General features: G+C 43.1%; 1 long non-coding RNA gene across 1 annotated transcript; it reads left to right on the top strand.

Annotated features, from left to right (window-relative positions):
• The first annotated feature begins 12,657 nt into the window (after nucleotides 1–12,657).
• Nucleotides 12,658–24,193, top strand: LOC116759209. Its single transcript, XR_004351378.1, has 3 exons — nucleotides 12,658–12,846; nucleotides 14,057–14,852; nucleotides 21,829–24,193. It is a non-coding gene; the product is annotated as an uncharacterized LOC116759209 (long non-coding RNA).
• The last annotated feature ends 3,043 nt before the right edge of the window (nucleotides 24,194–27,236 follow it).

The following is a 27,236-nucleotide window of genomic DNA, read 5'->3' as shown; positions in this document are numbered from 1 at the left end:
AAGGAAAGGAGACTTAGATATAAAGTTATTTTCATTATAGAAAATAAAATTATTTTACCCACCCATGTTTGAAGCCATAAGTTTCATACCCAATGCATATTAAATTCAAGGTTAAATAGGTGCTGTGGAAAATGCAGAAATAAATAAGCTGTGATACTTGTCTTCCAGTAACTATTATCCATTGAGGAAAGTAAGGGGTGGAAAGTCATCCAGATAGGAAATGCTAAAAGGGTTTGGAAACTTCTGCTTCCAGTTCTGATGGAGAAACAGGTATCCACCTAGTCCTCTGTATTAGTTTCCTTGAACTGCTGTAACAAAGTACCACAAACCGTGTGGCTTGAAAAAACAGAAATTTATTGTCTCACAGCTTTTGGAGTCCAGAAGTCCAAAACTAAGGTGACAGTAGGGCCGTGCTCCCTCTGAAACCTGGAGGGGAATCCTTTCTTGCCTGTTCCTAGCTTCTGGTGGTTTGCCGGTAATCTTTGGCATTCCTTGGTTTGTAGCCGCATCACTCCAGTCTCTGCTTTCAGCATCACATGGTGTTCTCCCCGTGTGTGTCTGTCTTCATATGGCTGTCTTCTTAGAAAGACACTACAGTACTTAGTACTCAGGCAGCCCACAGTATGCCAGTATGACTTCGTCTTAACTAATCCCATCTGCAATGAATCTACTCCCAAATAAGTTCACATTCTGAAGTACTGGGGGTTAGGACTTCAACATATTTTTTCTGAGGAGGACACAATTCAACCCATTATACCCTCCAACTATAAAGAACTAGAAAACCGGATAATACACGAGACAATTGTTTTCTGATATTAGACGATAGCTAGTACAAGACTGTGATGTATAAGACAGGGAAACAAATGAAGTGAGCTCTGTAGTCATTCCAGTTTTCTGCCTGGTACTTTTTGGGCTGCTTTGCCAGGAGAAGGAACCCAGACAGAGCACAGCAAATCTTGAAATCCTACTGAGCTGAGGAGACAGGAGGAAAAGAGCCCCAGAAATCTACAGAAGGGGCTCCTTGAGTCTTTGGCTGAATACTAAGCTGTGTATGACTAGGGTGAAACTCCATGAGGCCAGGCAAAGAATAACTCCTGGTGAAATACAGGGTGAGGAATTACTAGAGCTTGCACAAGGCTGAGATGTTCAAGCTGTGTCCCACCAGAATAGATGTTTTTTTTCTTTTTTTTTATTAATTAATTTATTTTTGGCTGCATTGGGTCTTCGTTGTTGTGCTTGGTCTTCCTCTAGTTGTGGTGAGCCGGGGCTACTGTTTGTTGCAGTGCACAGGCTTCTCATTCTGGTGGCTTCTATTGTCGCGGAGCACGGGTTCTAGGCGCACAGGCTTCAGTAGTTGTGGCTCGTGGACTCAGTAGTTGTGGCTTGCAGGCTCTAGAGCACAGGCTCAGTAGATGTCGCGCGTGGACTTTGTTGCTCTGCAGCATGTGGGATATTCCCGGGCCACGGCTCGAACCTGTGTCCCTTGCATTGGTAGGCAGATTCTTAACCACTGTGCCACCAGGGAAGCCCCAGAATAGATGTTTTTGAATTCCCAGTGCATTCAGTTGAGACCCCAGAGAGCCCGTAGAGTAGGATTCAACTAGTCCTGGAATAAGGCTCTACTCTACCTTAAACCTAACAAAGCTTATAAAAACCCCTGAAAAGAACAAGCACACAAGCTGATCTGCAAGTAAATTCATGGCCTGCTAGAATGAAGCTCCACACTGTTTGAACGAAGAAAACAAGATCCAGACAATAAAAACTAAAATATTCAAAATTGTAAGAAACGGCACCAAGAAACGGGGGAGAGCTTAAACAGGCTTTATTTGGGAACGCTCCCGGGCCCCTGGTCCGAGAGAAAGGGGCCAGAGAAGTCGCGCCCGGGCGAGGGTTTGGTCAAGAATTTATAGGGGAAGAAGGGAAAGGGGTGTGGTGAATCCGGGAGGGCGCAGGGTATTCCTTATTTGAGGGTCTCTTCGGGTATCGAGGCAATATCCCGTGCCGGTTGCATCAGTCTTGGGGCTGTTAGTCCCGCCCCTCGAAAGGCTGGAAGGCTGGGCAGGGTGAAAGTCCCCAGGTCAGTTTCTGGAACTGGGTGGTCCGGAAAGTCTCCAGGTCAGTTTCAACCTGTGAGTCTGATTGCGTTCCCCTGCCTCGGGCCAGTTGGCCTTACATCCCGACATCTTTGGTGGAATGGGGCGGCGTTCTGATCTCTGGCTACTTCTTGCTGAATGGGGGCATCGAAAGGGGAGTCGGGCGACCAGAGGTCTGAGGCTTAAGGGAGACCAGTGGGGGGGTTCTGTAGGAAGCAAGGTGTAAGGACCGAGGAGCATTTGGTTTGTGGCCACCCGAGAGACTTCCTCCATGCGCCTGCGAAGGAACCTAAGAAAACAGGGAGCAAGCATGCTACGAAGAGGGTGCGGTCCGGTTTTAAAAGAGGGGTGTCAAAGAGTCCCTCTCTCGGCGGGCTGAGGGCCTCTACGACTTGGGGGCAGGAGTGGGAAGGGGAGGTCCCGGTGTCGGAGATAGGCAAGAGGGAGGCCGGGTTTAGGCGGGGGGAGAGGTCGAGGGAGATAGCAGGGTTTTCAATGAACAGCAGGTGGAAGTCCTGGATGCGGGAGGGGCCCAGGAGGTCGGCCAGCCGGTGGGAGGAAAACACGGTTAGTGGGTGGGCCAGAGTCAGTTTGAGTGTTTGGTCAGTTCGGCGGCTGCTAGGGCCCGAAGGCATGGTTGCCATCCCCGAAAGGTTGGGTCTAGCTGTTTGGAGAGGTAAGCCACGGGGCGGTAGGAAGGCCCTACAGGCTGGGCAAGGAGTCCAGTGGCTATTCCGGCCTGTTCATCCACAAAAAGGTGAAAAGGTCGGTTTGGGTTGGGCAGAGAAAGGGGAGGAGAAGATATCAGAGCATTACGGAGGGTGAGAAAGGCCTGTCGAACAGCGGAAGGAGAGGTGAGGAGTCCTTGAGGGGTTTCTTTAGCGGCTAAATATAAGAGTTTAGCGAGTTGACAGGGCGAGAGAGAGTCATGGACATATACACACTAACAAACGTAGTAAGGTAGATAGCTAGTGGGAAGCAGCCGCATGGCACAGGGATATTAGCTCGGTGCTTTGTGACAGCCTGGAGGGGTGGGATAGGAATAGTGGGAGGGAGGGAGACGCAAGAGGGAAGACATATGGGAACATATGTATAACTGATTCACTTTGTTATAAAGCAGAAACTAACACACCATTGTAAAGCAATTATACCCCAATAAAGATGTTAAAAAAAAAAAAGTTTAGCGAGGAGAGTAAAGTTAGAGATCCAGTGTCGGAAAAATCCTACGAGGCCCAGAAAGGAGAGAATTTGTTCCGCTGTTTCCAGAGGCTGGAGTTCACGGATAATCCGGGTGCGGTCGGCTGTTAGACCTTTTGTGGTAGGGGTAAGGTGGAGCCCCAGGTAGGTTACAGAAGATACAGATAACTGAGCCTTGGCTGGGGAGACCCGATAACCGCGAGGGCCAAGGTAATTGAGATCTGCAGTATGTTGTCTTGAGAGGCTGAGAGCCGGGCTACAAAGGAGGAGGTCATCTACATATTGAAGGAGTGTGCTGGGGTAAGGGAGCAGGAAGTGAGGTCCCAGTGCCAGCGCCTGACCGAAGAGGTGAGGACTGTCGCGGAAGCCCTGGGGAAGAACTGTCCAGGTAAGCTGACTGGACGTATGAGTATCCGGCTCCGTCCAGGTAAAGGCGAAGAGGAAATAGGAGTCGGGATGTAGGGGGATAGTTAAAAAGGCATCTTTGAGATCCAGAACCGTAAAGTGGGTTGTGGATGGGGGGATATGGGAGAGCAAGGTGTATGGGTTTGGTACTACTGGGTGGAGAGGAATTATGGCTTCATTGATTAGTCGGAGGTCCTGGACCAGGCGATAATCCCCAGAGGCCTTGCGGACAGGCAGGATGGGGGTGTTGCAGGGAGAGTCAGTGGGGATAAGGAGTCCCTGGTTTAGGAGTCTGGTGATAATAGGTTGTAGGCCCCTAAGGTGAGTCTCAGAGATGGTAAACTGGGGCCTTGATGGAAATTTGGAGAGGTCCTTTAGGCGGATGAGGACGGGGGAATGGTGTGTTGCTATTATGGGCTTAGAAGTATCCCAGACTTGGGGATTGATTGGGTTCGGTGTGATTGGAAGAGGGGAATAGGAGGGGAAGGGTTCTAGAGACAGGCCGAGAAAAGGAAGCAGGAGTTGGGAGGAGGGGACCTTAGGGTCAAGTCTAACCAGCTGGAGGGAGGCCCCTAAGTGTAAAAGGACATCTCGGCCTAGCAAGGGAACTGGGCAGGATGGTATGACTAAGAAGGAGTCCTTCGATATGACATGGGAGTGGACCGGTCTGGAGTGGGAAGGATGGTTTGCCATCAATACCCATGACCAAGATCTGGGAAGGAGAAACTAGCCCGGAATAGGTAGGCAGGACCGAATAGGTAGCCCCCGTGTCCACCAGAAATGAGATGGACTTACCCGCTACCTGTAGCATTACCCTGGGCTTGGCGAGGGTGATGGGGGTCTTCGAGTCCGGGCGCCGTCAGTCGTCAGCCAATCCCAGCAGTCCGAGTGGTAATGCCGTTGGGTCGGCCTGCCACCCGCGTGGAGACGCTGAAGGAGGGACAGTCGTAGGGCAGTCACTCTTCCAGTGGCCCATTAGCCCGCAGCAGGGACAGGGCTTAGAAGGAGGTCGGGGATTGGGACACTGGTGAGCCCAGTGGCCTTCTTTTCCGCATTTGAAGCAGGCCCCTGGAGGGGTTGCCTTTTGTACACCCCGTGGATGCTGTGATCCATGGGAGATGGCCGGCCTTAGGGCGGCTACAAGAGCTTGGGTTTGGAGGGCCACCTTCTGGTGCATCCGAGCCTGTCGGCTGGATTCTGCCAAATCCTCACGGCCATTATAGACTTTAAAGGCCATCTTTACCAGATCTCGAATAGGGGTCTGAGGGCTGTCTTTCGCCTGTTTTAATTTCTTTCGGATGTCCGGGGCTGATTGGGTGATAAAATGGGTGGCTAGGACCGCTGCCCCTGCTGGGGTGTTGGGATCCAGCTGGGTGTAGAGAGTTAAGGCCTCTGTAAGGCGATTGAGAAAGATAGCTGGATTTTCGTTAGGTTCCTGGGTTATCTCTTCTAGTTTTTCAAAATTGACTACCTTATGAGCGGCGGCCTGCATGCCAGCCAGGAGGCATTGGATCATGAGGTCGCGTTTACGGCGGCCATCTTGGCCATCCTGGTAAGTCCAGCCTGGATCGGTGCCGGGTACGGCAGTCGCTCCGACGGGCATGGAGTTGTCGGTAAGGTGAACCTGATCTGCATGGTTTCGGGCAGCAGTTTGAATTCTTTCCCTCTCGTCAGGGGTCAGAGTAGAAGATAGGATCTCAAAGATACCGTGCCAGGTTAGATCGTAAGCTTGAGAGAGGTAGCGAAATTCTTTTATGTAGCGGGAAGAGTCGGCAGAAAAGGAGCCTAATCGCTTTTCTATTTGAGAGAGATCTTGGAGGGAAAAGGGAACATGAACTCTAACGAATCCTTCTGCTCCTGCTACGTCCCTCAGAGGGCAGAGGAGATTTGGATCTTGGGAGTCGTGAGAGCGTGTATGGGCACTAATTGGCGAAGCAAGGGGCGTGGGAGGAGAAACCATCGAGGGAGGCGGGGGAGCGGTTGGAGGGACCTGAGCGAGTTCGGGAGGAGGGACCGCTTCAGGGTAGGGTGGAGGTTGGAGAGGAGTTCTGGAGCGGGGAGAGGAGAGAGATTCGGGTGGGTCGGCTAGTGGAGAGGAGTCATCGTCAAAGGAAGTTAGGGGCTTGGATGTAGGAGATGTCTGTTTGGCAAGAAGGATCTGGGAAAGGGAACAATCGACGCAGAGGGAAGGACGGGAGCGTAAATACCAGAAGGCCTGGACATAGGAGACCTCGGACCATTTGCCCGTCCTGCGGCAGTAATTATCTAGATCACGGAGGATGTTAAAATCGAAAGTCCCTTCAGGAGGCCATTTGGATTGATTGTCTAGAGGATATTGGGGCCAGGCCACAGTGGAATAGAAAATAAGCCGTCGGCGACGGAGATCTTGGGAGAAACCGAGGGCTGTAAAATTGGCTAGGAGACACCCCAGGGGCGTCTTAGGATCTGGTTTCGATTGTGAGGTTCCCATGACCCCCAGTCTGTCCCTGAGTGCAATGGAGAGGGAGAGAGGCGTCCCTGGTCTCCGTCTCCAATTCACGGCAGGTCGGAGGGCGGTCAGGCGATTGGGACGTCTCCACAGTTGCCCGAGGCCCGGAGAGAGGACAGAGGAGTCCCTGACGCGGCCGCGATTAGGGACAGGCAGTCCGGTGGGCAGGAACTCAGGGGGTCGGAGGGAACAAGGGAGCGGGACTTAACCCCGTTTTCTGCCGGATCGGGTGGATGAGTAGAGGTTCCCTGGTTGTCTCCTGGGGGAGGGGAGGAGCGGCCCGCGCGGTTTGGTACCCCTCCCGGGTTTCGGCACCAAGAAACGTGGGAGAGCTTAAACAAGCTTTATTTGGAAACGCTCCCGGGCGAGGTTCACTGCTCTGAGAGAAAGGGGCCAGAGAAGTCGCGCCCGGGCGAGGGTTTGGGCAGAATTTATAGGGGAAGAAGGGAAAGGGGTGTGGTGAATCCGGGAGCGCGCAGGTTATTCCTTATTTGGTGGTCTCTTCGGGTATCGTGGCAATATCCCGTGCCGGTTGCATCAGTCTTGGGACCGTTAGTCCCGCCCCTCGAAAGGCGGGAAGGCTGGGCCGGGTGGAAAGTCCCCAGGTCAGTTTCTGGAACTGGGTGGTCCGGAAAGTCTCCATGTCAGTTTCCGGAACTGGGTGGTCCAGAAAGTCTCCAGGTCAGTTTCAACCTGTGAGTCTGATTGCGTTCCCCTGCCTCAGGCCAGTTGGCCTTACAATAATGTTGAGTATTCAGTTAAAAATTACTGGGTATACTAAGAAGCTGGAAAGTGTGACCACGCTCAGTGGTAGTATCAATCAACAGAAACTGACCCAGAAATATCACGCAATAAGTTAGGTAAGACTTTAAAACAGCTATCATAAATATGTTCAAAGATTTAAAGGAAAAGACAACATGAGGAGAGAAACAGAGACTTTAAAAGGAATTAAATAGAACTTTTAGCACACATAAAATATATGAAATGAAACAGTTCCTGCATAAGCTTAACATTAGATCTGATACTGTAGGAGAAAAGTACACATAAAACCAGGACAATAGAAAAAAAAAAAGGGAGTAGCAGAAGGCTGAACAAAAGCAAAAAGCCTTAGCAACCTCTTGAACGACATCAAGCAGCCTAACATAACTGGAATCTTTGACACAGAGAAGAGGTGAGGCGGCAGAAAAAAAAAGTTTTCAACATAATAGCCAAAGTGTTCAGATTTGAAAACTAATATTAACCTACAGACCAAGAAGCTTGGCAAAACCCAAGCAGGATGAGCCCAAACACTTTGGTCAGTGGACTTCCCTGGTGGCGCAGTGGTTAAGAATCCGCCTGCCAATGCACGGGACACGGGTTCAAGCCCTGGTCCAGGAAGATCCCACATGCCGCAGAGCAACTAGGCCCGTGCACCACAACTACTGAGCCTTTGCTCTAGAGCCCGTGCACCACAATGAGGAGTAGACCCTGCTCGCTGCAGCTAGAGAAAGTCTGCACGCAGCCACAAAGAAGCAGTGCAGCCAAAAATTAATTAATTTTTAAAAAAAACTTTGGTCAAGAAAGATTACTTCTAGTTACGATGATCAGTGTAACTTTCATGTAAGAGACAGACTCTGAGTTTGGCATAGAGTTTTAGGCTGAGAAAGATGAGAGAGCAAAAATCAGGAAGGGAGGAATGGATTAAGCGAAGGTACAGAGGCTAAAAGTACAGGACATAAGTGAAGAACAGAGAAAGATTGGGGGAGTGGAAAATAATGCAAGAAGATCGGTTACAATAAAATTCCCTAAAGCTTAAATATCAATACATGGAAGGAATTTATAATAAAGTAACAGGGATTGGATTTATCCTCCACCTCAAAACAACTCAAAACAACTAAATATCCAAAATATATGAAATAATAGTTTTTAGAAATTGGACAACAGGTGGCACAAGACAAGGATCCCTGAGAGAAGTGAAACAAATGAGGCGGCCCTATGATGGCCCCAGCTTACTATCTTGAGAAATATTTCAGGTAGCAGTGGTGAAAAATAGAACCTGCCTGTCTCTCTGTGTTGAGAAGACTCAAGTTCGGAGTTTAAAGAGGCCAAAGTGGCTAATATTCCAGGGCAGTGAGAGGAAAGCTGCAAAGAAAAAGAGCCCTAGAATCTGCAGAGGCTCTTAGTGATTCCTTTGGCTGTTCTGACAAGTACACGCATATAAGGAAACTAGTTTCAGGTAGGGAAATGCTACTGGAAATGATCAGACACAACCATCCCAGAGCTCACATAGGGCTTCAAATAGATGATGTTTCCGCCAGCAAGAGTTGAGAGCATTGAGTAGAATTCTCAGAAGAGTATTGCCTCAGTAGTGGAGGCAAGTTAACTTTAGACTAAAGGCTATTCTAGACACAACATACAAAGCTTCAAAGCAAGACTTGGAAATATCAAATTGTTTCCATAGAAGTTAACTGTGTCACAAAAGAAAGTTCAGAATTTTTAAAAGAGGTACAAATATCCCAGAATGTAGCAGCATAAAATTCAAATATCTGACATCCAATTTAAAAAAAATTAGACCCTCTCCAGAGGGTCCACCTCTAGTATTTAGCAGAGCACTGATCAGAGCATAGATGTGAGGAAACTATCTGAAGCTGGGAAAATAACTACCCAAAAGGATTAAGAAAATCAGGACCTGAATTTCACTTCTGGCCAGGAATATTGTATATACTCACCAGCCAGACTAAAAACACTTAAAATTCATGCGGCATTGGGTAAAGAACTTATAAGTGTTTTGACTTAGGAGTGGAAAATAATTAACCCTAGACTACATGCTGCTCTCCACCCACCAAACAAATATTTAAAGCCAGACAATGAAAAAAATCAGATTGCGTCCAAGTAACTTCTAAAACAGAGTTCTAAAACAGAGCTCAAGAATATGTATAGGAATATAAAAATTCCAACACAAAAGTAAAATGTGCAGCATGCAATAAAAAATTACCAGCCATGCAAGGAAACAGAAAAATATAATTCATAATGAGAAAAATAATGAATTAATCAAAACTAACCCAGAACTGACACAGATACTAGAATTAGAAGATACAGATATAAAAATGGTTATTATAACTGTGTCCCATATGTCCAAACGTTAGAGGAAAGATTGAACATGTTAAGTAGAGACATAGAAGATATTTTTTAAAGCCTCAAATCAAACTTCTAGAGAGGAAAACTATAATGTCTGAGATGAAAAAAATACATTGTCTGAGATTGATGGCAGATTAGACAATGCAGAAGAAAATATTAATGAACTTGAAGGTAAAGCATTAAAAACAAGCTGAGATGAAATAGAGTTTTTGAAAAGTAAATAGACCATCCAGAGTTATAGGACAACTTCAAGTGTCCTAATGTAATTGGGGTCCCAGAAGAAGAGGAAAGAGATGAGAAGAAAGAAAAAAAATTGAAGAAGTCATGACTGAAAATTTTCCAAATTTGATAAAATTCTAAATCCACAAATCCAAGAAGTCTGACAAAACCAAGGACAAGAAACACACACACACACACACCCACACACCAAAGAATACCACAATCAAATTGCTCACAACTATTGTTAGAGAGAAGATCTTAAAAGCAGCCAGACAATAAAGACATATTTTATACAGTGGAACAAAGCAAGGAAGACAAAAGATTTCTTGATGAAAATAGTCCAAGTGAGAAGACAGCAGAGCGACATCTTTAGGGTGCTGAAGGGAAAATATTGTTAATCTGTCATTCTACACCAAGTGGAAAGCTTCATGAAATCCTTCCTAAGCACGTCTGTTCTTTGGCCAAATTTCCATTCTGGACGCTAGCTGCCTTTTCCCTTCCCTTTCTTTCCACAGCCACTCCCATCCTGAGTTGTTCCATCCTGAATCGTCCCAAACAATTCAGCTCTTGAAGAGAATATCCAGCAAACAAAAGTGTAATAGCAGATCAGCCCCATTTGGAAATTAATTTCATGACCACCACTTTTTATGTAAGCTTGATCCTTTCAGATGTTACCCTCTCACCTAGCCCGCTTCACCGGAAGGGACTCATCAAAGTATCTAGTAGACAAAACAAATCTCTACTGAGGGAGAATTCTGCTACTTAGAAAATAATCTTTTCTTTCTTTTGTTACCTATAAAAATTGGTAAAATCGCAACGATTGGTTTGGGAGAGAGGGGAATAATAAGTGTAATTCAGTGCTCTGACCTTTTTTTTTTTTTTTTTGCGGTACGCGGGCCTCTCACTGTTGTGGCCTCTTCCGTTGCGGAGCACAGGCTCCGGATGCACAGGCTCAGCGGCCATGCCTCACGGGCCCAGCCGCTCCGCGGCATGTGGGACCTTCCCGGACCGGGGTATGAACCCGTGTCCCCTGCATCAGCAGGCGGACTCTCAACCACTGCGCCACCAGGGAAGCCCTAGTGCTCTGCTCTTGAAGTTACAGTGGTCCAATTCAAGGGGAAAAGCACAAGTGAAAGACTGGGTTTTTAACGAGACATCAGGATTAGTGATAGTGATTTGAGAGTTATTTACATGGAGATAACAGTTAAAATTTTGGGAATTGGTAAGATTTCCAAAGTAACAGGTGAAGGCAAAGCACAAAGGTCCAAAAACAGGAAAGGCTAAAAATTCATGCTTTTTGGCAAAGAAGGAAAAAATGCTTGATAAAGAGAGAAGGTAATCCTAGAGGTAAGAAGAAAAATGGAAAGGTGTCTTGGCAGCTAAGAGAAGATGCTGACCAAAAAGTGATGGCGGGGACTTCCCTGGTGGCGCAGTGGATAAGACCCCGCGCTTCCAATGCAGGGGGCCCACGTTCGATCCCTGGTCAGGGAACTAGATCCCACATGCATGCTGCAGCTAAGAGTTCGCATGCTGCAACTAAGGAGCCCATGAGCCGCAACTAAAGGAGCCCGCCTGCCACAACAAAGGAGCCAGCTAGCTGCAACGAAGAAGGGCACGAACCACAACTAAAGGAGCCCACCTGCCGCAACTAAGGAGCCAGCTAGCCTCAACTAAGGAACCCACCTGCCACAACTAAGGAGCCTGCCTGCCACAACTCAGGAGCCCGCCTGCCGCAACTAAGGAGCCTGCGAGCTGCAACTAAAGTAACCCGCCTGTCGCAACTAAGACCCAGCACAACCAAATAAGATAAATTTTTAAAAAAAGAGAGAAAGAGAGAGATGGCAATGGGATTTAAAAGGACATAACAAGGTCAACCAAATTAGGACTGAGTGAACTCACTGGTATCATTGATTAGAGGAGCAGATGTGAAGTGTTCATCTGTCGAGCACAGGGGTGGAGAGAACAAGGCAGGAGTTCAAGGGAACGATACAGTTGAATAAAGTCTTTTTTCCCAAGATAATTGTATCTGATTATGTTTGAAAGCCAAGAGGAGTAAATCTGTGAAGACGGGAAAACTGAAGATGCTAAAGAGAGAAGTTAATTGAGAAACAAGGGAAGCCTGAGGAAATTAATTCTGGGGCCCCAAGGGAGGGGGATCTCTTCCTCTAAACCAGGAGAAAAAGAATTAGAAATGTCTAAAGGATAGATTTGCAGTGAAGAAGGCCAATAGACATAATGAAAAATGCTTAATCTAACTAAAGTTCAGTGAAACGCGAATTTTTTAAAATAAAACACCATTTCACCCATCCGATTGGCAAACTTAAAAGAATCGATAATATCCGACGCTGGGGAGCATGTGGGGAAATACAGACTCTCCCACACAGCTGGAAGTTAAGCTCAGTCTTTGTGGAAGGCCATTTGGCAACGTTTATTAAAAACGCACATAACATGTTACTCAACAATTCAAAGAAACAATTCCATAAAAATATATGTACACGTAGGCAGAAAATTCTGTCAGGATTTATGTGATAGCATTGTTTACAAATGGCAAAATATAGGAAAAATGTAAATACCCATCACTATAGTAATGGACAAATATCTATAACATGCTATGCTATGCAGCAGTATTGTCGAATAAGATCGAGCAATGTATGGTGGAAATATTCCCAAGATATGCTGTCAAGTAAAAAAGGAAAGCTGCCAAATAATATGTACAAAGCAATATGGCTTATATCAAAACACAGTCACAGTCCCATGCGCAAAGCAGTTGATTTGTACACACACACACATACCTCTACACGTTCATTCATCCAACCAGTTGTAACTGGGTACCTACTAGACATTCGTGTCGCTTATTTTGATAAGAGATTCAAATGTATAGAGAGAAAAAGGGCTGGAAAAACGCACACCGGATTGATAATAACGGTTATTTGTGGGAAATAAAGCAGGAGAGGGAAGTGTCAAGAAAGCCTTCGTTTGATCGTCAGTGTTGTATTTTTGAGGTAGGTGTATTTGTGTGATGTGTATTGAGTACAACTGAATGAGCCCAACTCTCACTAAACTTTTGAGCAGGTAACTAAGTGAATTACAGTCATTTGGCTCAAACTCCATCTTTTTTTTCTTCAGGTCATAATAAATAACCTATCGAGAACAACATCAAAAAAGGTGCCTGAGTGCTTCAGATTGACAGGAAGTCTGGATGCCCAGTGAGGGATAAATACGTGAAAGTCAGAGAAGGAATGGCGTGAGTGAATGATCCAGGAGAGGGAGAGGAGTACGTGGAACATGGAAATGCTGACAGAAAACATATTGAGAAAGAAATGTCTGGTAAGATGAAGACACTCAGTGTTTGGCCCAAGTGGTGTGAGGTCTAAGCTCTTGGGGGGTCACTCAACAGAAAGACTGTGCTCATTAATGAATGCCAGGACATGGATCAGTTACTGAATCATCTTTGGATGTTCAAATGGGTCAGCAGAGGTTACTAAGCTATAGATTTCAGGAGGGCTGTGGACATAAAAGGGAAAGACTTAAAATAACGAGGAGCAGAGGAAGGGTGGTAGAAATGGCCCAAAGTAAGGTCAGTCCCACCCACCCCCTACCTCTTATAATGCTGGTTTGGGGGAGCTCTCAGTGGGAGAGAAAAGTAGGAGGAACAGTATTGAAAGAGGAGGACTCGATAGGCAAAGCTGTGAACACATTGCGGACGAGACTGGGTGCTACCAACGGGATGGCTAATAAGAAAGAAGTCAACGTAGCCAAGGAGAAAGGGTGCTGCCCTGAGCTCTGGGTGTGGTTCATTGGGATACGGAGACAGTTGGGGAAGGGAGAGAAAAGCAGAGCCATTCAGGGAAAGTCATAATGAGAACCAGGGTGTCTGGTTGCTGTCATTCCTGGAGCAAGGTGTCTCAAAGCGGGAAAATCAAGTTCAGGAGGGGAGAGACCACGCACACACACGATTTCTTTCATACACACACCCTAAGATTCCAAATGCAAGACTTGTAATGAGTCATATCAATAGCAACAATTATTTGACCGGTCAGGTATGTTTATTTTTTTTAACATCTTTATTGGGGTATAATTGCTTTACAATGGTGTGTTAGCTTCTGCTTTATAACAAAGTGAATCAGTTATACGTATACATATGTTCCCATATCTCTTTATTTTTGATGACATTACAAAGAGCAGTGAGGATGTGAGAAAACTTCATTGAGATCTCCCTTTAAAATCTTGCTGTGTTCAAAGGTATGTACTAGATTATAACTGTGTTATCTTTTACTGAGGGGAGTTGAGACAAGCAGTTTGGAAAAGTTTCAGGAAAGTAAAGAGTCACTTTAAAAAGTGTCTTATAAAAATAACAGTAAAGTTCATGTGCCAGTTGAAAATAAATGATAAAGAAATTCCCCAAACAAGTTTTAAAAATTAGAGGACTAAAGAGATATAAGGAAGGGGCAATTTCTTTTTTCTAACAGATAACGTATTTTGAGATTTGCTGTGTCCAGGGGCAATCAAGTTGTTTTCACATCTTATCACCCTTCAGGTAAAGCTCCACCATCCTGACAGGTGGTTGGGATTTGTCCCAGTTAACAAATGAGGGCACTGAGGCTTGGAGAGACTAAGTCACGTGCCCCAGCTCACACCACACCGGCGACAGCTGGGCTCCACCTACTGCAAAGCTGACCGACTGCAAAGCTCCTGTGTTTCACTGTCTGCACTACGTTACTCCCCAGGAGTGAGGGCAGCAGATTCACGTTGCTGCCGTGCAGAGCGGTATGCACTTCTCCCTCCCTAATATCTATCAGTGCTTACGCTTCCTTGGGTGCTGTTCATAGTGTTGAAACAGCTCGATCCTGACAAACACCCCATGCTGCAGCTATCGGCCCCCTCTCTGCAGATAAGCCCAGGCACGGATGAGTTCCATGATTCTGCCCACGGTCACAAGATTAGCAAGTAGTTGAGACAAGAGACCCAGCCAGGCAGTCTGTCTCCCGAAGCTCGTCGTGGTGGTGAAGAGCCATGGCAATGCGAGTGGTTGATTTTGCTTCCCCCATGGAGAGAGAAACAAGAAAACGCTAGGATCGGAGGCAAGAGATGAAATTTTTAAAAAATTTTCCTCTTCACAAGAGTGTTGAGGAGACAAAAGAATCACAAAATTGGGTTTTCTGTTAACATATACATTTCAGATATTTGAAAGACAATGGGGATTTCACAGAAACTGAGAATTTCAGGATTCCCAGGTGATTCTGCAAAACAAGGGACCCTTAAGCAAAGCCAAATATGCTCACAGGAAAAGTTGTGACGGGATCAGGGAATATGAGAAAGAAAAGATTTCCAAGGTAAGTTTAATCAAGTACAAAGATAATGATAATTGTAACAAACGTTATTGAGTGCGTACTATGTGCCGGACGTTGTTGTAGATAACATGCTCCCCGCTAGGCTGGATGGTCAGGAGATACGCTCAGAACCTCCTACAGACAGTGGATGAAAGATTGGATTAGATGACCTTATATCTCTGCAAAGGCAGTTCATCAAAAAAATGTTATTAAGTAAATGCACGCCTACTCTTTGAATGATTGTAGAGTCTATGATTCTAGAAATAAAACAAGATTCTAAGAACATAGCAAGAGAAACAAATTGCTTGAAGAGCTGGTTATAATAAAACAAGACAAGCAAACACACATATACACATATATATACATACACACACATCTAGATAGAAGATATCCACTATGTGGTTATGTGGAATTTAGGAAAAAACATACAGTGAAGGTTACACCAGGGAGAAAAAACAAAATTTCTAGGAACATTGTCAGAGGACTACCAGCTGATTTAATGAGGCATAAGATGCAGTCAGTAGCAGATCTACTCAGGGCTCAGAAAGGGCCTAGGGATATGCACTTTGACAAAGAAGCTTCCTCCACTTTTTTTTTTCCTTAAGCTGGAAGTCTCCTAAAGATGTCATTACTTCATTTGATCACAGTGGTAAAAAACAATGGGCATAGTATCTGAGTATGTCTGTGAAGCCTCACTCATTAAAATATCTGTCTGTATTGGAAGTATATTTAATTGTGATACCTCTCTACCCATAAAGACATAAATAGGACATTTGATATGACCCAATGCTTGATGGAAGCTAAGTGAACATTTAGAGTAACCTAGGCATTCCTGCATTGCTAGGGTGTGGTCTTTGGAGAAGTAAAGCTCCATCCTTCCCTAGGATTTTGAAAAGTAAGAAGTTAAGGTGAGGTGTGGTCCTGCTAATGGATGAATAAAGCAGTCAGTAAGATATTAGTGATAGGGTCTCCCTCCTCCAGTTCTCCTCCAAACCATCCCTCAGGTCCTTGGTGAGGTAGCTGAGGCAAGCTCTACAGTAGAAGGCTGTGTCACCATATGGAAAACACACACACACACACCCAAGAGAGAAGCCATGTTACGTAAGGTCCAGTGTTGTGTGTGGCTTTCACTAAAAGTCCTGAAAGGAAATCAGTGTGTCCATTCTTTCCCTCTTCCTCTATTCTGCTTCTTGGCACCTCAGCCAGATGTCTTTCACTCAATCTTGGGTTATCAGTACTCTAAGAAGTACAAAGCCGAAAGTCCTTCTGGGTCCTAGATCACCCTGCACTACTTACATTCATGCTTTTATGTGAGAGAGAAAATTCTATCTTGCCCAAAATCACCTCAAAGCCTTTTTACCAGCTCTAGACTGCCTCACTCTGGGCTCCTTTTATGCAAATTTTTAAAGACTGGGTGTTTTAAAAGCCATGATTATTTAACATCTCTTACCAGCAGAAGAATGCATAACCTGATTGATATAGACTCAGACAGGACATCCTTGTTTTAGAGACTTGCCTCGCTCACTGACTTCGTAAGACAACACATGGACCACACTCAGAGTTGATTTCAGGGCACAGATGTAGGACACAAAGCAGGACACAAGGACTGCTTGAGTGGGTCTAGTGACAATTATTCATCATCAAATGTATTATAGAGCTGAACGTTGATGTGAAACAATGGCTGCTTTTAACAGATGAGGGTGTACTCCAGGACAGGAAGAACAGAGGGAAAAGAAAAGAGGAAGAAGAAAACAAGGCTCCTAATATAAAATATTCTGTGTAGCCAGCATTTCATCCCAAAGATCCTAAATCTATAGAAAGAGTCAAGGCAGAGGCATCTCTGGACAATCGTTTCACTTGTTCAACCCAAGTTCTCTTTGTCCTATAATTTCTGGACCTAACTTTCTTTTTTTTTTTTTTCTGGGGGTGATTTTATTTAATTTATTTATGTTTACATCTTTATTGGAGTATAATTCCTTTACAATGGTGTGTTAGTTTCTGCTTTATAACTAAGTGAATCAGTTATACATATACATATGTTCCCATATCTCTTCCCTCTTGCATCTCCCTCCCTCCCACCCTCCCAATCCCACCCCTCCAGGCGGTCACAAAGCACCGAGCTGATCTCCCTGTGCTATGCGGCTGCTTCCCACTAGCTATCTACCTTACGTCTGGTAGTGTATATATTGGACCTAACTTTCTAATAATTGTAATATTCACCTTTCCATATTCATGGTTATCCCTTTAAATACCCCCAATGTTTATTAAGCTAGGTCTTTCTTCTTTATTTTTTTTCAAAGCTCTGTCCCTTCCCTTCCTGCCAACTTGTTATCAAAACCCCCAGAGGTCTTGAGGGAACCAGAAATGTGTCCTCTCTGTACCTGGGTTGTATTCATATAAAGACTCGGTGGGAATGGGGCTGAGCAGAAAATCACTTAGCCACAGGGGCGGTGTACAGGGAGCAGATGATGACAGTCTTGTGGACAAATTGCTCACACACAGATGTTCCAATAAGTCTGTAATTAAAAGGAAATCTGAATGCTTGGGCCAGGGGAAATAAATTCCCCAAGGCCAATCCTCTGTTGGTCTCTTTGGTCATCTTCAGTAACAGGTCAATCAGACCACCTGCCCAAAACTCTCCACGTGATGTGCTTGTTTTCCCTGTGTCCTAGCTAGGGCCTGGGGATTCAGATTACTCTTGCATTCAAGAGGCTTGGATTAGAAGGAGAGAGAACAATAATACTTACCATTTAAATACTCCATGTATACCGTGAAAGGGAGGAAATCTTTTCCCTTCTTCTATTCTGGGTTCTTTGGCTGGTCCAGCAATTAAACTGGCATTAGACAGATTCACAGGAGAAAGAAAAATAAAATTCATACGTACAGGAACCCCAAAGATAAGAGGCTCTAAGACAGTAAGGCACCTGAGGTTTATATGCCATCCTGAGCAAAGGTGAAGGGGGTAGGGGTTTGGGGACTTCAAAGGGGAGGGATACAATTCACAGGAAGACGGGAAGAGCAGATGTTTGCCATGCCCTGCAGCTAAGTCTTTCTGATATAAAAAGTTATCTCTGGTATTAGCTCTCTTCCTGGTAGAGGCCCTCTATCTAAATTCTTTTAGGCATTTAAGGGAGGTGTCAAACAAACAAACCAAAACACCTCTTCCTGAGTCTGTGAGGCCTTGATTGTCATCAGCCCAAAACAATCCACGAGGCAAAGTGGCATATTTGGGGGTCACATTATCCACTCCCCCTCAGTGACTTCTGTGTATTTTTACATATATTATCTCATTTAATCCTCATAATGATTTTGAGAGGCAGGCAGCTTATTCTTTTATTTTCTTAATAATTCATTATTTTTTAAACAAAATTTACTGCATATTTAGATTGTGATAGGCATGTATGAAGTGTATGTTTAATCTTTACAAGACTCTAATACCTAGACCGTATCTTACAGTTGAGGAAATGAAGGCACCCAGTTAGTAAGTGCTAGCGGTAAAAATAAATTGGCAAACATTTTTTTAAATGATAAGACCTACTGCTGATGGGCTTATAAGACAGTATGGCATTTCAGTAGGGCAATTTGGTATACATACATAAAGTCATCAAAAAGCAAAAGATCTTTGGGTCAGTGAGTCCACTTCAAGGAATTTGATCTAAGAAAATCATCAGACATTTAACATCCCAGGTACAAGAATGTCAATTGCCAGGGTTGTTTATAATTGTCAAAAACAATACTGAAATAAGTTAAATATTCGACCAGAGAAAGTTGTTTGGGACTTCAAAGGGGAGGGATACAATTCACCAGAAGTATCCCTGTATACTATATCCCTGTATAGAAGTATTCTATAAAATGAAATATTTTTCACATATCATAACTTGTTTTAGGAGACTATTTAATGATACAGAAAATAGTTATATAGGCATGGAAAAATCATTTATTGCAAAGTGAAAAACACAGAGCTTTTAGTCCAAGATGATAGTTTGAAGAAAATCATTTATCCCCCTTCGGTCCAAAAAAAAATAGGCAACAAACTATTGAAATATAAGTTTTGGTAAAGAGCATAAAAGTGAAGAAGTTAGTATGATTGCCGAACACTGGAAGGAAAATACTAGCAAAGCAAGATTTTATGAGTTCCTGAAAGATCAAAGATGGCTCCAGCCAAATTGATATATGAATGAGAGTGAGTAGAGACACAGCTCAGCACCGCTCAAGGAGAAAGCAGCAGCTGTGGACAGAGTTCCTCACGTCCACAGGCATGTAGTCAGAGCGTGAGAAAGAACTTAATGCAAGACAATGGGTTTAAGAACTACATGTTCAACGGCTGCTGGGTCAGAGCCTCCTTTCTGACCTCTGCACGTATGAATGTGTTTAAGGAAAATGTCTATAATGTGAAGCTGGAAAAATACCTTTCAGAGGAATTAAACTGTCAACCTAAGAGGGGCAATGGCTTCTAGAAGAGGCTGCCAGCTCGCTTACCTTAAAGCCTGGCAGTCCACACACCACACCCACACAGAGCGTGTGCAGTCTTCTCATGCAGGAGAGAGGCCACACTATCAGAGGAAATGTAGTCAGTTATAGGCAATTTATGTTTATTTCATGAACATGATTGGACCACTGAGTATCAGTAGACATTTGGTTTTTCAAGAAAAACAGCTGTGGCAAAGACAATGCTACAGATTTATCAAACCATTTTATTAACCTCTTGGGAGTCCAGGAAAATTACATTTCGCACACCCCTTGCATCTAGATGCAGCCAGACAGCTAGTTCTGAATAGTGGAATGTGAACAGAAACATATGCTGTTTCCAGGCTTGGCCCCAAGCGCCGGATCTCCCACATGTGCTCGTCCACCTCACCTGTTGTGGCAACAGTGAGAAGCTTTGGTTAGCCATGTCCTGGATCTCAGGGTCACCCCTCATAGGATAGCTGTACAGGTGAGCCTCCTGACCAGAAAGATACGCACTGGCCTTTAGGTGAAGAGAAAACCAAACAAGACAAAGGACCCACAACTTCTGCAGGGTTAAAGCACTAAGAATTGGGGGATTGTTATAACAGGTATTATTAATTACTCTTCCTTATGTAGTAATATAAAGGAAAAGACCAAATAAAACGGAATGTTGACTCCAGAGGAAACAGAGATAGTTCAGGCTGTTGACACAAATAAACAATCTATAATAAGAATAAAAGAGAGTTTTATTCAGTCTAAACTGAGGACTATAGTCTGGGAAACAGCCTCTCAGTAGCTTTGAGGGGACGGTTCCAAAGAGGTAGGAGAAGAGCCAGTATACACGTGAATTCTTTCAGATGGAAAATACCCGTAGTCAAGCACACATCTCTGTGAAAGATTACTGATGATCACAAAGGTCTCAAGTTAATGATTTTAGTGTTTCTCTTTGTATGGGAAGATGCAAGAATTGGAGGTCACTGAGATTCCTTAGATATGCATCTTAACTTTGTAGGAGCCAGAGCCTGTAAATCCAAAGAATAGATGCTCCATTCTGTTCTTCCCAGCCTGAATGCCCCTCAAGGCACGCTGTCGTGGGTGACTGCGGTGAACTGCAACCTAACGCTCTGTATAACTGGATGAGCGACACTCTTTCCTTTAATGGTTAAAGCAGATGTACGATGTATGTTTGACAGGCCATAAGACAGGCTGTTTTAGTTAGCATGATGTTCAAGCCAAATTATGCGTAAGCCAGAATGACTTCCCCGTACCTTAATATGTGAACATTTCTTCCATCAAGGGCAGAGACAGGGACCTTAACTGAATTCTAAGTCTCTTTTTTCTTTTCAGAAAAGTTTGAGGATATGTTGTATTCACTGATTAACAAAAGGATAAAATGAAAAAATCAACGAGAGAGTCACTGGAAGTAAAAAACTATTACTTAAATGAAAATTTCAGGAGAAAATCTGCAAAAAAGTAGGACCCCCCCAAAAAAAAACCCAAACACATAAAAAAGATGAAAAGCATGTAGGGAAAAGTTTAGCAATAATGGGTACATGTTTTTGACATATATTCATAAAGTTGTCCCTATGTTAACTTGAGTGAATGATCCCTATGACCGAAGGGAAGTCTGGGAGCTGTTGCATAATGGTGTCGAGCAAGGCTATGCCTAGAACGCAGAGCATCCCCTGGGATGCCTTGTAGTGTTCCTCTGTCCACTATTCCTACATAATGAAAACTGCAGCATCCCAGTGAAGCCAGGACCCCACAGGCTCAGATCCTCTGGGAATGAAGGTGTGATTCATCCAACCAAAAAAAGAACTCTGTCTTGCTAAGATGCTGGTGGAGGGTAAAGGGAAAATGGAATCTGGTGCAGGATGGGGCGCGTATAAGAAGGGTGCAATGACTGTTCATTTAGACTTCATGACCAGCGATGGAAGCAAGGACCGAGGCAGCCATGTTTTGGGTTATTCAATGCTTTCTTTTCCTGCCTTCCCTGCGACATACACATAATGGGAAGAACCCTGGAACAGTGGCTCGCATGTTAGTTTTCAAGTATGTCCCACTCAAACCACTGTTCTGTCTGCTAAAAATCAGATAGCTGCCTTCTCTGACCCTTGGACTGTTGCATCCACATGAACAATCTCTGATTTCATAAACCACCAGAGGATACCAGGGTAACATTCATGGCTGTAACAAGCAAACTCTAATACCCATTAAAGTCCTAAATGGGTATTCCTGGTTGATGGCAATCACCTCTCGAAGGAATATGTCAGAGACCATGGAGTTGTTATTTTTCTCATCTGCCTTTTAGAAAGTGTGATTTCCAAGATCCTTCTACTCATTTATATCAAGTCAGTAAAAAGAAAAGAGATCATAGATGAGGTACATCTGCCTATTAAGCTTCTTGACCAGGAGGTGACACGGGTTACATCTAGTTGCAAATGTTGAGGCGGAACTCATCACCCGACTCCTCCCCGCTGAATTCTCTCCCTTCAGCGTTACCGTTACCGTGTCTTTTTTATTTCCCCAGATCCTTCTCCTTCTATCTCAGAGTGCACATGAAAATCTTCAAGTGGCCCGCCAGGCAAAGCTATATGGTGATTTTTACATTTTACAAAAAGGAACACAGGTACTAACAGCCTATGACCGTGATCTAAAGAACGGTAACACAGGTTCTTTGCATCCTTTTATTAAAGATACATGCCCTCATCCGCCAATAGTTTCTTCAGGGATCTGGTTTGCTTACAATTTTGCTTCATTAGTAGATTAGAAAGAAAGTTATCCTTTAACATTTTAAATAAGACAAAAATAATCGTTGGGACTTTCCTGGTGGTCCAGTGGTGAAGACGCCGCGCTTCCAATGCAGGGGGCACTGGTTCAACCCCTGGTCAGGGAACTAAGATCCTACATGCCCGTGGCGCAGCCAAAAAAATTTTTTTTTAAATCCTTAATGGATTTTCCCATAAGACTCCTGGGAAACAAACATAAGGGTCTTGCCCGAGGTAGAGTAACATTTATGACCATGATATACCCTCCTTTTGGTAGAATAGGAGCCTGCGGAGATCCAGCTGTGAGGCCACCACCAACACCCCTGTTGTCATGACCCACCCCACCCTCAGTGATGAAGCCAGCGACAGGAAGTAGTGTTGCTGACAGCTGCATCTTTGACCAGTACATTTTATTGAGAAGAAAGCATGGTTTCCTTTTACAACTCTCTTTTTTCCTTTTGTATCCTGAAATTTACATCTAATTGCTATTTTAAAAATAATTAAATACAAACCCCTAAACACTCACCCCTTTATTATGTAAAGCAATTCAACCCTGCCCATGTCTCTATACTCAAATTTACATGTGCAGATAATAGCCAAAAAAAAAAAAAAAAAAAAGTGACAGCAGTGACAGCCCTGATTTAAGCCCTGGATATAGGGGGCAGCTTGGGAGCAACCTGCTGTATTTGAGCATGCGTGTTGCAATTGCTCTTACCCCAGAGAGCTTACCAATACGTTTCCTCCAAACACAGCACAACAAAACAGCTTTCCCTAAGGAGGATTTTCAAACCAGCTGCTAAGAGGAAAAAACCCCAAACATTCTCTGTCATGTTATACTAACTTCTACTGCTTGAATGTTGTTCTCTGCCAACCAATTTCTTAGCAGCCTTTTTGGGAAACTATTCAATGGCATTTAACAGATGGAAAAACCCTAGATCACAGAGAAAGACACATCAGAAGCATACACAAACTTATCAGAGTCCCAACAAAAACAGTCTTAATCATTTATTTACAAAGACATGAACTTGTTTCTATTTGGAAAGATAGACTAAGCTACACGACTGGAGAATACACTTATTAATAACAAAGCAGATTAGGAAGGAATAGGCACATAGTAAAATAACTTCAATATAGTTAACGTGAACTAGAGAAATTTCCCATTGTAAGTAGCGCTGAATCTACCAGCCTCACCACCGCTATCATTACTACTAAAAGAAGAAAACGCTTTTGACTAGGAGAATTGGTTTTTAAATGCGCTTACAGAAGAAATTCTGTCAATATTCTGCCAGGTGTTCAGAATCTAAATCATTCACCAAAGAAGCTATTCTAAAATCTTAAACTTTCTAGTCAAATGAGAAAAGAAAAGTAAAAACAGGAGCAAACCTCACTTTTTTGTTGTTCATCCCTTGAACTATTAATAATTGCAAGAAAATGTATTGCGAATTATTAGGCATATAAGTCCATCATATTTCTCACTGTTAATTTATTTGAAGCCTGTTACAAGACATGTAGATTCTCAGAGGAAACTTTGTTTACTTACCATGATTATCAGTATTCAGATGTATCACTGCCGAGTCCCTTCCGAATCACTTAATCCCCACCAAATTCCGATTAAAGAAAATGATGGCTCTTGGAGACCATTAGGAATAATTATCCCTTCGACAACCATTTGATCATGATAATTATGTGATGTAACAATAGAATAATTAGACTTCTCTCTCTGTATTTGTGTGTGGTATAGTCATGCCACATTTGCTAAATTATATTTTTAAATGACCTATTAAAATTAGTCAGCTCTATAAATGTCGTGGCTAGGAAAGGTTTAGGTAACTGCGATGCATGTGGTACTCAAGGTTGTATTTTAGTTTCCTTCCTTAATACTGGAAAAATTAATTCAATAAAAATTTTTATACCAAATTAGTTCAATGGGCTAGACACTGCTGGGAGATAAGTTAGCAAAGCTGACATGGAAATCATATAGATCACACAGTCCTGGAGAAGAGAAAGACATTCCTCAAAAACTACACAAATAAATACATATTTACAAAGTAGGATAAAAATGATGAAAGAAAAAGCGTAGTCTTCTGTGAGTATAATAGGATTTCAGAAGTTTTCCCTGAAACAGCCATCTGTGAGCTGAGATTCTTTTATTGTTATAAAATATACATAACTTCACATTTATCATTTTAACCACAGTTCAGTGGCATTAAATACATTCACCATGCTGTGTAACCATCGGCACTATCTATATCCAAAATTTTTCATCTTCCCCAACAAAAATCTGTACCTATTAAGCAATAATTCTTCCTCCCTCCCTCCCAGCCCCTGCCAGCCTTTATTCTATTTTCTGTCTTTGTGGATTTGCCGCCTCTAGATACCTCATAAAACTGGAATTGTACAATATTTGTCCCTCTATATCTGGCTTATTTCCCTAAGCATAGTATTTTCAAGGTCCATCCTGGTAGCATATGTCACAGTGTCATTCCCTTTTCTGGTTGAATAATATTTCATCATAGGTATATACTACCTTTTGTTTATCTGTTCATCTGTTCACTTGGATTGTTCCTACCTTTTGGCTATTGTGAATAATGCTGCTATGAACATCTGTTCTAGTTCCTGCTTTCAATCCTTTTTTCGTGCGGTACGCGGGCCTCTCACTGCTGTGGCCTCTCCCGTTGCGGAGCACAGGCTCCGGACGCGCAGGCTCAGCGGCCATGGCTCATGGGCCCAGCCGCTCCGCGGCATGTGGGATCCTCCCGGACCGGGGCACGAACCCGTGTCCCCTGCATCGGCAGGCGGACTCTCAACCACTGCGCCACCAGGGAAGCCCTCAATCCTTTTGTGTATATACATAGGAGTGAAATTGCTGGGTCGTGTGGTAGTTCTACGTGTAACTTTTTAGAAAACCGCCGAAATGTTTTCCATAGCTGCTGCTGCATCATTTTACATTCCCACCAGCAGGTACACAAGAGGTCCAATTTCTCCACATCCTCACCAACACTTATTTTCCATTTTTAAAATTATAGCCATCTTAGTAAATGTTAAGTGGTATCTCGTGATTTTGATTTGCATTTCCCTAATGATGAATGATGTTGAGTATCTTTTCACGTGCTTATTGGACATTTGTATATATTCTTTGGATAAATGTCTGTTCAAGTCCTTTGCCCATTTTTGAATTGGGCTGTTGGGGTTTTTTTGTTGTTGAGTCTTAGGAGTCCTTTACATATTCTGGATATTAAACGCATACCAGATATTTAATTTGCAAATATTTTCTTCCATTCTTTACATTATCATTTTGGTTTCTTGATATTATCCCTTGATATACAAAAGTTCTTAATTTTGATGAAGTCCAACTTATCTTTGTGTGTGTGAGCCTGGCTTTTGGTGTCATGTCCATGAAATCGTTGCCAAATCCAAAGTCACAAAGATTTTCCCCAATGTTTTCTTCTAAGAGTTTTATAGTTTTAGCTCTTACGTTTAGTTCTTTGATTCATTTTAATTTCATACATAATGTAAGGGTAAGGGTCCAACTTCAGTCTTTGGCCAGTTTTCCCAGTGCCATTTGTTGAACAGATTGTCCTTTCCTCTTTCAAGGATCTTAGCCCACTCCTCAAAAATCAATTGACCATATATATTTCTGGGCTTTCAGCTGAGATTTTTAAGAATAAATAGGAGTTACCTAGATGACAAAAGAGAGAAAAATCCCTCTAAGTAGAACAATTAGTTTGAGCAACAGTAAGTATTGCCTTTCTTTTCAAGGAATGTAGCATTGATATCTCATTTTTCTATTCCTCTTACACATACTGCATTAAAGTAATCTGGTTTTCTAACATCTCTTCAGAGGGATACTCTGAGTTATTTACTTTACTCTGGGGGAGTCTCCAGCAGGATAATACAGGGTAGCACTAGATCTACTCTCCTTCATCTTGTAACCAAAGTGATACATAAATATGCCACTTTTTTTTCTTCTAGTATCCAACAGGTAGTGGTGATTCAGAAAAGCACAACTCAGAAGACAAAACATTAATTCTCATAAAAAGTACAGAACAAAATTATAAGGAGAAAAAAACCTAATTATCTAACAATTAGTAAAGCCCACCTTGCCCATAATAAAATTAGTAATTACATTATTATGAACAGCAGTGTTAGAAAAGCTCCTTCTAGGCAATTAAAAAATTTGTTGGAGGGAAGAAAGGGGAAGTTAGTGTTGTTGTAGGGATTTAATGAGCGTTAACATGGGAAATTTCTGTAATTTCCACTAGTTTTATTTAACATTCTACATTATCTGTCAAATGTCTCTACTTCATTAATCTATTTTGAATGAGATGAATAAATATAATCCAGTTAAGAAATGTACTCTATTTTCCAACATGGAAATAAACAATTTCATGTTTTCATTTAAAGTGGTTAAAGTCTTTAAGCCTATATTTTTGTTGAATTTGAATGTGACTATCCCATGATTTTTTTTAATCATCTCCCCCTTTCACACTGCATCCTGTAGGGTTTAGAATAAATAAAAAGTGAGCTCAGGTCTAAACTTCACCCTTTTTCATGATTGCTGCTTTAGCTACACAAAGACTCAGGTGAAGCTTTTGAAATTACTGCTTGTAAGAGCCTAATCAATTTTGCAAACAAATTAGCATCTTTTCGCATCTCTCCTTTGGCTGTGAAGGTGCAGGGAAAGAGGGGGGTAGAAGAAGAGGAGAGGTGGACAGTGGGAAGGATAGCAATGTTCTCCTTCCCTGGGTGTGTGTGTGTGTGTGTGTGTGTGTGTGTGTGTGTGTGTGTGTGTGAGAGAGAGAGAGAGAGAGAGACAGAGTGTATTTAAACTCCATGGTTTAAATATTTCAAAACTATATGTTTAATTTTAACAGTATTATTTTGTACTGTTACTGATGGTTCCATTTTTATTTGAGAAATTAAAGGGTCAAGTGCCCCCCAATACCATCTCATTTATAGAAATATTTCCAGAAATGCAAAAGACAACAATTCATTATTTAAGTATATTACAAAATGTGAAAGAGACTTTTTGTTACTTGCTACCTGAAGAAATCTCACAACATACTTATTCCACTGACTTACCATGGAAATTGTTCTAGAATATTATGCTTATTAGGGCAGTGTACTTGGTTTGACATCTGTCACTTTAATTATGTTTTCCACATTTTAA

This window comes from Phocoena sinus, chromosome 9 (genome assembly GCF_008692025.1).
Source record: "Phocoena sinus isolate mPhoSin1 chromosome 9, mPhoSin1.pri, whole genome shotgun sequence".
In the NCBI taxonomy this organism is placed as follows: Eukaryota; Metazoa; Chordata; class Mammalia; order Artiodactyla; family Phocoenidae; genus Phocoena; species Phocoena sinus.
This window is presented reverse-complemented; position numbering and strand designations above follow the sequence as displayed.